Source organism: Lynx rufus, unplaced genomic scaffold (genome assembly GCF_022079265.1).
Source record: "Lynx rufus isolate CCGP_SWC_20201006 ecotype Redwood Valley unplaced genomic scaffold, mLynRuf1.p SCAF_3, whole genome shotgun sequence".
Classification (NCBI taxonomy): domain Eukaryota; kingdom Metazoa; phylum Chordata; class Mammalia; order Carnivora; family Felidae; genus Lynx; species Lynx rufus.
In genome coordinates, this window is record NW_025814845.1 from 144,326,403 (window position 1) to 144,340,922 (window position 14,520).

Genomic DNA, 14,520 nt, shown 5'->3' on the forward strand with positions numbered 1-14,520 from the left:
ACCATCTCGGGAAGTCACCAAGGCGACCCAGGTGATTTCCAACGTAACTTTCAGATGTGAACATTTGAGAGTGAGGGTGGAATGTTGAAACGTATTTCGAGGGTCTCCTCGAAGTTTGGTGTCTTTCCCTCCCCTTGGATTTTCTGACCATTCATTATGGACTTAGTTTAGATTTAGGATTTAGATTTATCTCTTTGGGTCTAGCACTCTGTCCTCTTTTCTTACAGAATAATCCTCCCCACCTTCCACTGCCCCGCTCCACCCCCAGTTATCTCTGTGATTTCACCTTCCCGAATCACCAAAATGGAATGCACAGTTTTCCATGTGAGCACTTAATGAGAGACGATTTTGAGACTGCCCCTCTTTTTTAAATTCTTAAATGGCTATAAAAGAGTCATTTATTTTTAACAAATTCCAAACTGGCTTCATTCATTCAGTAAACATTGAGTACTTCCTGGATAAGTGTTGACACACTGTTAAAGGGCTCTCTTCTAGACGTGAATAAATTGGTCCAAGAGACACTTCTATCCTTATCCAGGTCCTGGCAACAAAAGGATGAGATAACCCAGTGAAATACTTTATGCCAACAGCTAAATACCAGAAGGGAATGTCATTAGTAAAGCTGCTAGAAACCCAAGAGGCAGTGGAGTTCTGGATTCAGAAACTTAAAGTGGTTTAAATTCCACTTGATGATTTACCAGCTGGGTATCTTTGGACAAGTTACTCTTTTGTGCTAAGTTTTGTCATGGGGCAGTTGGCAGGATTAAATGCGAGCATCCCTATTAAGCACACGAGCACATTAGCCTGCATATTGTAAAAGCACTCAATAAATGTTAGCTGTGTTTTTTGGGGGATGCACTGTCAAAGCAGAGACTTGTGAGGGGCTTGATCTCCTGAATGGTGAGATCATGACCAGAGCCAAAATCAAGACCACGCTGTTTAACCAACTGAGCCACCCATGCGTCCCAAATATTAGCTGTTATTATGAATAGTTACAGTGTTTTTACTTAAGTACTCAGCCTCCAAATGTTTTTGGCTGGAGAAACTGCTTGGGAACTTTTTAAGGCAAATTGTGTCCTTAGTTCATTCATGAATGCATTAAGGATCTTCCTTGAGATGGTGTATTTTAAAAAGAGTTTCCCCTGAATGTTTCCAGAAATTAGCTCAAGAACCTCTAAATACATCTAAAGGTATAGGTCAGGGTTAATTATGAAATATAACTAAAAATATTGATATTACTGGATACTCCAGCTTCTTTTTTGCCTCCAATAAGTGTGGTCACCTCTGACACTTAACACAAACCTAAACTTCCCTTTGATAGTAGGAAAGGGTGAAAGGAGTTTGGAGTTTGAGGCCAAGGAAACACTGAAAAGATTAGCTTTTGCAACCACATTCATGCACATGTCTGTGGCTCTTATAATATTTATTATATATGCATTAAAAATAATGCAGAACTAATCCCTCCTCCCCCCTTACCAGTCAGTAGAACACGATTCCAGGAACCCAAACTAAAGAGACTTAAAGCCATCAAGTCATAAGATTCAGGTTTTCAGCCCTGGAGTTGAATAGGTAGGATGGTTAAGGGTGCTGATTGATTATAAGTGGGGTAAAGATTTAGGCCAGGTATGAAGGCTGAGAATTGGCCCACGAGGAGGGCTAATGGAATGCACGGGCCCTTAGGGTTGTGTTCAGAAAACGTGAAGCAGAAAATGGTCACTGTGATGGTAAAGGGACAGGCAAGAGTTAAATTCGAGAGAGCTTACCTGCTAATAAGAAGCTAAAAATTGCCAGAGAAATCAAACAGACCAGACTTTGAATTTGTCAGGAGCTGCAGCAGAAGGAGTTCTCCTGAGGGGATAAGATGAATGAGCAAGGTTCACAGCTCAGTGCTGCCTTTTTACAGTCTTGGCATAGGACTGCCTCCAGTAGAATAAAGGGGGTGGGGGGCAGTTCTGGATCCAGTCATTCTGTAAACATTTATTGAGTGCTTGCTCTGTGCTAGGAACTGTAATAAATTAAAAAATCTAATGGAGACAAGTCACTGGTCTGGAAGAGCAAGTGTTTGTTGGTTGAGGGGTTAACAGTTTCATATAATTCAACATCCACAGCAGAGGACCAAGCTGCTAAGAGAAGCAGAGAGAAAGTAGTGGTTATTTCCAATGGACCGAAGTTCTCCATTGGGTTAGGATTATAAGCTTCTTTTCTTCTCAAAGTTCTATTATGATCTTGGTCATGGTCGTAGTCTAAAATCGAACAGGGTCATGCACAGGCTAATTGTCATCCTTTACTATTTTCACTTAAAGGTGAGAATTGCTTGTCACTTGATGGATTTATCACAGGGCCTTTTCCACAATCTGTGAGAGAATGGAGTTTCAGAACATCAAATCTGTTCAAAAAAATACTGCTGACATTTCTAATTTGTGTACTTTGGGGCTAGACTGTTGGGACCATTTTGGGTGGTGAATGGAGATGGAAAATGTGTGTGTTTAGGGGGCTGGTGTGGGAAAGTATCTTGTAAACTATTCTTGTGGGACAAGTTATCCCCAAATTTTAGCAGCTGCATTATTCTTCTGGGGCTGCCATAACAAAATACCACGGACCAAGTGGCTTAAACAACAGAAAATTGTTTTCTCTAGTTCTGGAGGCAAGAAGTCTGGGTCAAGATGTCAGCAGGTTTGGTTTCTCTTGAGGCCCCTCTCCATGGCTTGCAGATGGTGGCCTTCTGACTGTGTCTTCACATGGCCTTTTCTTTGTGTGTGGCCATCCCTTGTATTTCTTCCTCTTCTTACAAGGACAACAGTCATATTGGATTAGGGTGCCATCCTAACAATCTCATTGAACCTTAATTACCTCTGTAAAGGCTCTGTCTCCAAATACAGTCACTTTGGGGTTAGGGCTTTAACATATGAATATAGGGTGGAGGACACAATTTAGTCCATAACAGTAGTTAAAACGTCAAATAGTTATCTTATAATTTCTGTGGGTCAGGAATTCAGTAGCAACTTGGCTGTCTCAGTTCTGACTAGGGTTGTCTCAGGAAGCGGAGGTCAAGATCAATGGTTAAGGCTGCAGTAATCTGAAAGCTTGTCCCTAGGACTAGATAATCTTCTTCTAAGGTGGTTCTTTCACATGATATGTTAGTTTCCTGGGGCTGCTGTTGTAACAAAGTGCCACAACCTGGGTGATTTAGAGCAACCGAATTTTGTTGTCTCTGGTCTTGGGGGCTAGAAGTGCAAGATCAAAGTGTTGGCAGAGTGGTTCTTTTAGACAGCTGTGAGGGAGAATCTATTCCATGCCTCTCTCCTAGGTTTTGGTGGTTTGCTGGCAGTCTTTGATCTTCTGTGGCTTGTACCTGCTTCGTCCTGATCTCTGATTTCATTTCCACTTGGCATTCTCCCTGTGTGCATGTCTCTGTGTCCACATTTCCCTTTTTCATAAGGGCACCAGTCATACTGGATTTAGTCTACCTTTAATGACTTTGTTGTAACTTGATTACCTCTGTAAAAACTCTATAGAGTTATCTACAGATAAGGTCAGATTTTTAGGTACTGGGGGTTAAGACTCCCAACTTATCTTTTGGGGGAGAGGGACACAATTTAACCCATAACACATGACTATTGGCAGAATACCTCTTGCTGGCTATTGGTAGAACTGAGTTGCTTTCCATGTGTACCTCTCCATAGAGTTGTTTGAATGCCTTAATGATGTGGCTTCCCTCAGGTTGAATGACCCAAGAAAGAAAGGAAGAGGCTTCAATGCCTTCTATGACCTTATCTTGGAAATCACACTGCCACTTTTGACATATTCTTTTTATTAGAAATTGTTAAGTCCAGTCCACTCTCGAGGGGAGGGGAATCAAGGTCCACATTTTGGAGGAAGGAATGTCATGAAATTTGGACTTTTTAAAAAAGATTTTACTTTTAAATAATCTCTACACCCAACATGGGGCTCGAATTTACAACCCCGAGATCAAGAGTCACATGATCTACCAACTGAGCCAGTCAGGTGCCCCATGGGCATGTTTTAAAACTACTGCAGATGTGATGCACATTAGGTCAAATTAGACAAAAGTATTAATTAGGGTAGTGGCATAAAATTAAGTCAGGAATCAAGTCATAGAGATTATACGAGTCATAAATGCTAGAATCAGGCCCTGAACACTCAAGACAGGAGGAACCGAGTAGTTAGATAGGTAAGGTTAGTTATTGGAGAGACTAAACAAAAGATTATTTTATATAAAAAGAGAAAGAACTCTTCCGAGGAAGAAAGTTGTACCTGCAAAGCTGCCTTTTTAATTTCAGATATTGTGTTTTTCAGTTTTATAATTTCCATTTGGTCCCTTAAAAAGTTTCTATTTTTCTGTTGAAATCAACTATATTTTTCATCATTGTAAACATGTTTTCCTGGAACATTCTAAGGCCAAGGAAAGCATTAGTAGTTGGTTTATCATTGTTACAATAGTTGCTCTCAAATCCTTGTCTGCTAATTGAAATGTCTGGGTCATCTCAGAGTTAATTTCCTTCATCTTTTTTCCTGAGATGAAGTCACATTTGTCTGGTCCTTAATAAACTGAATACTTTCGAATTTATCTTGGCATGTGACTGTTATGCTGTAAAGACTCTGAATTCTGGTATAGTCCTCTAAAAGCGTTGAGGTTTTTTTGTTTCAGCAGGCAATTAAATTGGTTCACATCAGAGTATAATTTCTATCTCTTGGGCAGCAGTTAAAAACTCAGTTCAGCTCTTTTATCTTTAGCTGGGCTGCTCTGAGGTATTTTCTGTACGTGCATGCTGCGTGGTTCAAGGATCAGTCAGGGACTTGGGCAGAAAATACACAGACTTATACACAGAATTTGGGACGCCGTCTCTCAAGCTCTCTTTTCTGGGATTTTGCCCTTCACTTTTCAGTGCCTGTGGTTGCTCTGAACTCTGTCCTTTTGTTCTTTAGACCAGAGAGACTGCAGTTTTCTCCCTGGAGCTAGCTGCCCCATGAGGTGTTCATTTTGGCCTGTTCTTGTGCTGGAAGTTGTAAAAATAGGAATCTCTTATTGCAAGTATAGATTCCCTCCAGATTCTGCAGGCTTTTGTTTACTCTGGAGACTCCAGGTTTTCTTTGTTTCCATTTCTCTTCTTTCCTTTCCTCTCCTTTCCTCTGACCTTCCTTCCTTCCTTCCTTCCTTCCTTCCTTCCTTCCTTCCTTCCTTCCCTTTTGCATTTTGTGCAGAACTTACATTTGTTGTCTTCAGGAGGTTTGGGTCCAACAGGATCATACTTATTTATATCCAAAATAGAAGCCTATGGCTGCAGCCTTTTTAAAAGGATGGGAGGTAATATAGTGCAGTGAATATGGCCAAGGGACTATTAGACTTTACCACTTAACACTCTGTGTGTCCTTGGGCAAATTACTTAACCTCTTTATTTCTAAGTCACCTAGATTGTAAATTGCATTAAGATGTTACGCATCTCATAGGATTCTTATCAGTGTTAGTTTTTTTTTTTTTTGATGTTTATTTATTCTTGAGAGAGAGAGGGGGAGAGAGAGAGAGAGAAAGAGAGGGAGGGAGAGAGAACATGAGTGGGGGAGGGGCAGAGAGAGGGAGACCAGAATCCAAAGCAGGCTCCAGGCTCTGAACTGTCAGCACAGAACCTGTTGTGTGGCTGGAACTCATTGGACCATGAGATCATGACCTGAGCCCAAGTCGGACGCTTAACCAACTGAGCCACCCAGGTGCTCCTCATAGGATTATTATCAGTGTTAAATGCATATAAATTGCTTTGCAGCACCTGACATATAAATGCCTAATAATTATCAGCTGTTTTCATTCTTATCATCAGCAATATTAAATTAAAAATATTAATGATAATAAACAATATTAATGATAAAAGGGACAACTCAGAATATTCTGAGAAATCCTACTTAGAAAGGATTTATCTCAGGGCACCTGGGTGGCTCAGTCAGTTGAGTGTCTGACTCTTGATTTTGATTCAGGTTGTGATTCCAGGGCCATGGAATTGAGCCCTTTGTTGGGCTCCCCACTGAGCATGGAGCCTGCTTAAGATTTTCTCCCTCTCTTTCTCTCTCCTTCTCCCTCTGCTCCCTTCCCTGCTTGCTCTCTCTCTTTATAAAAGAAAAAGAAAAGAAAAGAAAAAGATTTATCTCAAGGATTTCTCAGAAAACTGAGGGGACTAAATCCATTATATTAAAAAGAATTACTAAATGTTTACCATGTGCAAACTTGGGCTGAGTTTACTAAGACAAATAACACAAAGTTCTGTTACTGATGAGTAAGCATACTTATGTGTATATTCAACGGGTACTATAAGTCAACAAATAATGATAGAACAATGTGAAAACTACAAGGTGAGCAAAGTACATATATAAAGCATTTTATTATGGTTAATTTTAAAAGAGACCCCTTTCCCTTATTCAACATATTTACCACAGAATCTAACCATGATATGAGAGAGGTTTGTTTTAAATTTTTTTAAATGTTTATTTTTGAGAGAGAAAGAGAGATTGATGGAGTATGAGCAGGGGAGGGGCAGAGAGGAAAGGAGACACAGAATTGGAAGTAGGCTCCAGGCTCCAAGCTGTCAGCACAGAGCTCAATGCGGAGCTTGAACTCACAAACCGTGAGATCCGTGACCTGAGCCAAAGTTGGATGCTTAACTGACTGAGCCACCCAGGCGCCCCAAGAGAGGTTTGTTTTAGACAGTCAAGTTTATTGGTGGGCATTTTGGGCTTAATATCTGTAGTAAGAGGGGTGTATAATATTATCTTGCCTACCCAACTATTAGAACTACTCATGGGCATAAACTCAAAAGAAATAGAAATTTTTGGTGTGTTGACTTTTTTTTTTTTTCAAAAAGTATGCAGGTGGCAGTTGAAACAAGATTCAAAATAAGAAGCAGGATATTATTCTTTTTGGCAAGTTGAAGCCCCCAGAGCAAGGGTTGATTTGAAAAATATTTGTTTGACATTTCCCATACCAGGTGCTTTAATAGGCACTGGGAAGGGCTGAGAAGAAATGCACACAGTGCTGTGATAGTGTATAATGGTGCAATGATGTAGTCTCTGGGTTGAAGGGAGACAGTCTTCTGAGGAAACAATGTTTCCATTGAGATCTAAAGACCGAGGAGAAGTAGGCAAATGTAGAGTGGATAAAGGGAGAGAGTATTCCCAGTAGCAGAAACAGAACATGCAAAGGTTTCCTAGATAACAAAACATGGTATATTCAAGGAAGTGAAAGGAAGCCAGGAATTGAAGAGTTGAATGGAAAGAGATGAAACTAGGTAGACAGAGATCAAATCATACTGGCTTTTGTAGGCTCTAGTCAAGGTTTCAGTTCTTATCCCAACAGTAATTGAAAACACGGAAGAGTTCAAATGGGAATATAAAGGTAAGGATAGACGTGGTTTCGGAAGGGAAGCACGTTACGTTCATTTTGTCTTCAACATGCTGGATTAGAAGAGGCAAAATTGGATGAAGGGAGATCGATTAGGAGATTACTGTATTAATCCAGATGAGAGTGGAGTATTTTGGCTGAGACCTGGTTATGATGGTGGAAACCAAGAGAAATGGACAGATTGAGAAATAAAATTGACAGTACTTGATGGATTGGAAATGGATTCAAGGGAGAAGGAATGACAAAAATTATTTCTGGGTTTTTGGTGGCAGAGCTGGGTGGACAGTGGTACTATTTAGAGATATCGTGGGTTTGGTTCTAGACCACTGTAATAAAGTAAGTACCACAACAGAGCAACTCAAATGAATTTTTTGGTTTTCCAGTGCATATAAAAAGTTATGCTTACAATGTACTGTAGTTTACAAAGTGTGCAATGGCATTTTTGTATAATAATATATGCATATGTAAAGCAATGTACATCCCTTAATTAAATACTTTATTGCTAAAACATGCTAACCATCATCTGAGCTTTCGGTGAGTCATAATCTCTTTGCTGATGGAGGGTCTTGCCCCGATGTTGATGGCTGTTGATTGATCAGCGTGGTGGTTGGTGAAGTTGGGATGGCTGTGGCAGTTTCCTAAAATAAGACAAAAACGAAGTTTTCTGCATTGATTTACTCTTTCTTTCATGAGGATTTCTCTTTAGCACGTGATGCTGTTGTGTAGCTTTTTACCCACAGTAGAATTTCTTTCAAAATTGGAATCAATCCACTCAAACCCTGCTGCTGTTTTATCAACTAAGCTTACATAATATTCTCAATCCTTTGTAGTCATTTCAACAATTATCACAGTTTCTTCACTAGGAGTGGATTCCCTCTTTCACCTTGCCCTTTTCTGTTATGGAGACAGCTTCTTTCCTGCAACCTCATGGACCAACCTCTGCTGGCTTCCACCTTTTCTTCTGCAGCTTCCTCACCTCTCTCAGCCTTTACAGAATTGAAGAGAGTTAGGGCCTTGCTCTGGATCAGGCTTTGGCTTAAAGGAATATTATGGCTAATTTGATCTTATATCCAGACCACTCAAATTTTCTCCACGTCAGCAATAAGGTTGTTTTGATTTCTTATGTGTGTGTTCACTAGAGTAACACTTTTAATTTCCTTCCAGAACTTTTCCTTTGCATTCAAAACTCTGCTGTTTGGCACAAGAGGCCTAGATTTCAGCTTATCTCAGCTTTTGACATGCCTTCCTCACTGAGCTTAATCATTTCTAGTTTTTTTTTTTTTTAATTTTTTTTTCAACGTTTTTTATTTATTTTTGGGACAGAGAGAGACAGAGCATGAACGGGGGAGGGGCAGAGAGAGAGGGAGACACAGAATCGGAAACAGGCTCCAGGCTCCGAGCCATCAGCCCAGAGCCTGACGCGGGGCTCGAACTCACGGACCGCGAGATCGTGACCTGGCTGAAGTCGGACGCTTAACCGACTGCGCCACCCAGGCGCCCCAATCATTTCTAGTTTTTGATCTAAAGTGAGAGACATGTGACTCTTCCTTTCACTTGAACACTTAAAGGCCATTGCAGGGTTATTAATTGGTCTAATTTCAATATTGTTATGTCTCAGGAAATAGGGAGGTTTGACAGGGAAAGAGATGGATGTCAGCTGGTCAGTGGATCAGTCAGAACATATAACATTTATTGACTAAGTTTGCTGTCTTATATGGGTGCAGTTTGTAGCACCCCAAAACAATTACAATAGTAACATCAGAGATACCTGATCACAGATCACCATAACAACTATAATAATAATGAAAAAGTTTGAAATATGGTAAGAATTACCAAAATGTGACACAGAGACATGAAGTAAGCAAATGCTGTTGGAAAAATGATGCCAACAGACTTGTTTGATGCAGAGTTGCCATAGACCTTCAATTTGTAAAAAACGTATTATCTGTGAAGTGCAATAAAGTGAATTGCAGTATAATGAGGTACGTCTGCACTGAGGGACCATAGGAGGAGGTTAGATTTGGGTGGTACTATTGTGAGTTTAGAAGGAATGACACTTCTATTATTTTTACACATATCAGGATACCAGAGTACAGAATGGTGGACTTTGTAGCCACAAGTATATTGAATGGGTTGGGGGAGAATGTAGAACAGGATTTACGTTAGTTTTTAGTAGTTTGGGCAAGTAATAGAATAGTATCAGAGAATGAGAAGAGAAGGGACAGTACCATATTTATTTGTAGAGATGAACTTCTCTTCCAAACTACCAGCTGACATTAGTGTTTGTGTGAAGCACTTGACCAAATGGAATGAAAGGGAAATGGAGCAGCGCAATCCCGAGTCAGGCTGAGAAATACTGACTTTGTTTCCCTTTTCCTTCTTCCCTGTCTTCAAACTCTCCTGCGTAGTGGCACCCTGACAGCGATCTTAAAGCTGTTCTCAAAGCTGAAAATGACCAAAATCTTTTGGGATCTGCTCCAGATACTGTGAAGGGGCAGAGGACGAGGATTCCACAGAGTCTGTTTGAAGTCAGGGGAGGTAGAAAAGAAATCGGCTTCCTAAATGTAATCCCGTCAACTTTAGCTCCTTCAGTTTCTTTCCGTCAGGATCCCATCCATCCCCAGTGAAGTTTTTGTCTGTAGTTCCGTTACCAATTGAAAAATTTCATCTCATTTATGACCTTTCCATAAAATTAGATCTTAACCTGTTTACATTCTATTCAGCTTCTGGAAGTGATAGATTGACATCAATCCCGCTCACTTGTGCTGGCTCTTGTCAGTGGGTAATGTTTGTGAGTTCTGGCAACTTCCCATTACTTGAACTCAGGACATCAGCAATGGATATTCTGGTTGGAGCCTTAGAGGATTTTGCTCCATCTGCACCACTATCTGAGCTACTGAGGGGCCAGTGTGACATTTCTCTATGGTTGTATATCCGTTTTAATATCCCAGGATATTTATAAGCCGAAAGGTTGGGGAGGGGACAAGTGTCACTAATGGATAGTGCCATAGAAAAAAAATCCAGCTGTACTTGAGATTCTAAAGCAGTTTACTGGCCTGGCACACACATGAGTCCCTAACTGTTATTGACCTATTATATAGTTATAACTGCTATATCATTATAATTATTATATGTGAGAGCTCATCAAGGACCCCAAAAATTTGTCAGTCTTCATAGATTAACACTGCATCATGTATACAGTATACTTTAGACACGAGCCAAGAATATTTCTCTAGTTTCTTTCTAGATGGACATAGATCATTAGAAGAATGATACAGAGAACTGGAGAGCATTTCGTCTCATGCAGCTGTGTGAAAGAGACATTAAGGCAAAATTAGACCCAGGAAGCTGCAGAATTAAAGTAGTGGCTTAGACAACTTTATATGAAGTACATCAGGCTACTGACCCCTAATGAGGTTCTTAGAAACTAGTCTTGGGGTTGTGTAACAGAAAGCTATTTGTTGTATGCTCTCCCCTTCTTCTGGGGCATGTGACCAGCCAGTTTTAACTCTATTTTCCAGCTTCCTTTGCCATGAGGTGAGGCTATGTGACTAAGTTCTTCCCAGTGGAAGGTGAACAAAAAGGTATTAAAACAAAATTTGCTTAAAACAAAATTTCTTGCTCCAGACTCCCTCTTTTCATACCACGTGAGCTGGGTCATAGACATGCCTGTGACTCAGTTTCAACCATGCAGATGAGGACAACCTTCTTATACAGGGATCAGCATACCACAGCCCATGGGACAAATCTGGCCTTGTTTTTGACTTATTTTTACATTTTAAATGGTTGAAAAAACTCAAAAGAAGAATAATATTTCATGACATGTGAGAATTATATGAAATTAAAATTTCAGTGTCCATAAATAAGTTTTATTGGAAAATAACCACGTTCATTTTTTAAAACTTACTGTCTGTGGTTGCTTTTGCAGCAGGGTTGAATAGTTGCAATGGAGACGGTATGGCCTGCAAAGCCTAAAATATTTGCTATTTTGTCCTTTACAGAAGAAGCTTGCTTACTTCTGCAATAGCATATGGCTAAGCACAAAGTAAAATGAATCTGGGACCCTAAATGTCCTGAGGGAGAAAGGCTGCCATACCACATGAATGGCCAGACTATTATCTTTAAGACACTTCATTAGGGGCGCCTGGATGGTTCGGTTCATTGAGCATCCGACTTCAGCTCACGTCATGATCTCATTGCTCATGAGTTCAAGCCCCGCGTTGGGCTCTGTGCTGACAGCTCAGAGCCTGGAGCCTGCTTCAGATTCTGTCTCCATCTCTCCGTCCCTCCTTGGCGCACGCTCTGTCTCTCTCAAATATAAATAAACATAAAAAAAAGACACTGCATTAAAAATTTATGTCAGCCTATTCTTTCCCTCATATAGAAATTAATACTGGAAGTAGAGTGTTGTTGTAACAAAAATCGAAGATCTATGACATTGTCTTAACAGTTGAGCCATGGATGGTGAAGAATGGATTATATTTAGAAAATTGGAAACAGGTGAGTCTGGTCATACCATAGGAAATCATTCGGTGAAGCCCCTCTGCCGCTCTCCGTGATAATTCAGAAGTCAGATCATGAGTTCATGGAGCCGGTTGCCCTAGGGGAAGATGTTGCCTAGAGTCAGAGTCTTGGCCATTCCTTGCTGCTTTTCATAAAGTATTATAAATATGGGATGAGCTCAGGCAAGAACTGGCAGTTTGCAAGCAGAGATGAAAGCAAATAGGCTTTATTTGGGAAAAACAATTTCCTCCAAATTTGAGTATTGGGAAGAAAAATTTGCTCAGTGTCTTTGTTAGCTAAATATAAGGTCCCAGCTGTCCAACCCAAGCCCACTGTCTCAGATGATACTGGGGCCTCAATATAGTAAGATTCTCTCTCTCTCCCTTTTGCACACACACACACTTCTCTCTGTCCCTCTCCCCTGTTTACACTATAAGATAAAAAAAAATGAGCATCCAATTTAAACTTACATTAGGCTCTTAAGCCCTTCACGTTGTCTCTACAAGACATCTGAGCAATTATGGTGTCATCTTAGGGAAGTTTCAAGCCTGTGATGCATCTCTGAGAAAACTATGGTTCTTATAAATTAAGTGTCAAGACAAAACAAAGTCCAAGACAAAATTAATAAAGGCTGTTTATTCATAAACTTGTGGCAAGGAAACCCACATACTGTCTACTTTTGTTTTGGCAGGAGTTAAAAAATGTTAGAAAGGAAAGTAATTTTTGTGTCATAAAAAGAGAAAATTTTGAGTGTCCTGTAGGCCTTCTGAGGTGAGGTTTTAGAATCAGAGAATACAATTACTAATTGTAATTGTAATTGTAATTCTTTGGGTACATTGGGCAGTCCTTGGTTGGCTGCAAGGTAACAAATGAACAATTTTATTTATTTTTTATTTATTTAAAAATGTTTAATATTTTTAAATGTTTAATATTTTTAAATGTTTAATAATTTTAAAATGTTTATTTTTGAGAGAGAGAGAGAGAGCGCAAATGGGGGAGGAGCAGAGAGAGGGGGACAGAGTGTCCAAAGCAAGCTCTGTGCCAACAGCAGTGAGCCCAATATGGGGCTCGAACTCACGAACTATGAGACCATGACCTGAGCTGAAGTCAGACGCTCAACACACCGAGCCACCTAGGCACCCCCAAATGAGCAATTTTAAAACATTTGAAAAGAGGAAGGATTGTTTAATATCAGGGGCAGAGGGTTTTCTGTGGCTAGTCATTTGTGGAATGAGTGAGAATTGGCAGTGGTGCCTTTTTTACTGTAAGAAGAAGCTGACTGTCATAGTTGATGGTTTCTTAGAAGGAAATGATTATTAAATGCTACGGCTTTTTTCTGGATGTTCTTCTCCAGCACAGTGAAAGTTTCCTTTTGGACCCTGGTTAGCAAGTATAATGAGGATGTTTCTAGGATGGCAGGTGTCAGAGTGTGAGAAATGTCAGAGACTGTTGGGATGTCAGGATGTCTAGCTTTTGTGGTCACTTCTGTTCTCAAAGTGAACAATCCTTAAGTATTGGTGACAAAATGTATCTGTGATCAGGGTGAGTAGAGAGCTGGGTTAGTAAATGTCACCTTCTTGAGTATGCAGCAAGAAGATGGGTTAAAAGCTGTGCACTGATTTTCGTGCAGAGGTCTTTGGCTGGGAGACTCTAGATTAGGAAAACAAACATCGGTCTTACTCAGATCAATGTGGAGCACAAAATTCTCCATCTATACTCAGCCTGTGGTTCAATGTAATTCTAGTTAGTGAAGCTGGCCAGGCAAAGGAAAGAGGGAAAAATAAATGTCAACCTTGCAGGCCAGGGATGCACTTCCTCAACAAAGCACTTGACTGTACGGCCAACCAAGTCTCTGGTAGCTGGAAAAGGAGCTCTCTGAACACGTAGAAGTCCCAACAAAGCTTTATAGGCCACTGGAAAGCAGAGTGGGGACATTTTATTAATAGCCTGAGTCAGTGATCAGATGAGGGAATCTTAGAACTCCACAAAGAGAGGAATTCACCTTAACCTATACTCTTCCGTGTGTCAGAGCACATTTTGGGAGACTGTAATAAGGAAATAAATGAATGCCATGGGGCACTGGAATTCTTGGAAACAGCAAACCTTCCTGGGACAAGAGCTTCCCCTGAGTTGGACTAGAATTGGCATAGGGCGGTCTGTCGCACCTAGTTTCCTGAGACTACTTGGGCTCCAAAAGGAAGAAGTGGCAGAGGTAGAGGAGGTTTGGATTTCCCAGTCCTCCAGTTATAGAGGGTTGCAGGTGATCACTGCATCCAAATACTCTGTTTGCCATCTGAGCCCTAACGCACCGAGGGAAGGAAGTGACATTATTTACTGTGGATTGCCTGCCAAAGCCTCACCTTGAAAGCATGAGTATGAACTGTTGCTGTCCTAAAGGAGCAACATAAGTCAGTGAGGAGGTTGACATTGCTCCTGTTGTGGGTGTGTTAACCATGTCTTTTATTTTCTATGTTCTGATGGTTTGATGTCTTGAAGCCTTGCTGACCTTGGAGGGACTGCCCTTCTGAGGGTTAGCCAGTTCCTAAAGATGGTAAACGGCTAGCCTAGGAGTGTCCTTTTCATTTCCCTGATGATGAGTGATGTTGAGCATC

General features: G+C 40.6%; 1 long non-coding RNA gene across 1 annotated transcript in view; it reads left to right on the plus strand.

Moving 5' to 3' along the window:
• The window catches only part of LOC124520079 (uncharacterized), a 178,780-nt gene that overhangs the window by 53,536 nt on the left and 110,724 nt on the right, over positions 1-14,520 (plus strand). The gene's annotated exons all lie outside the window — the stretch shown is intronic.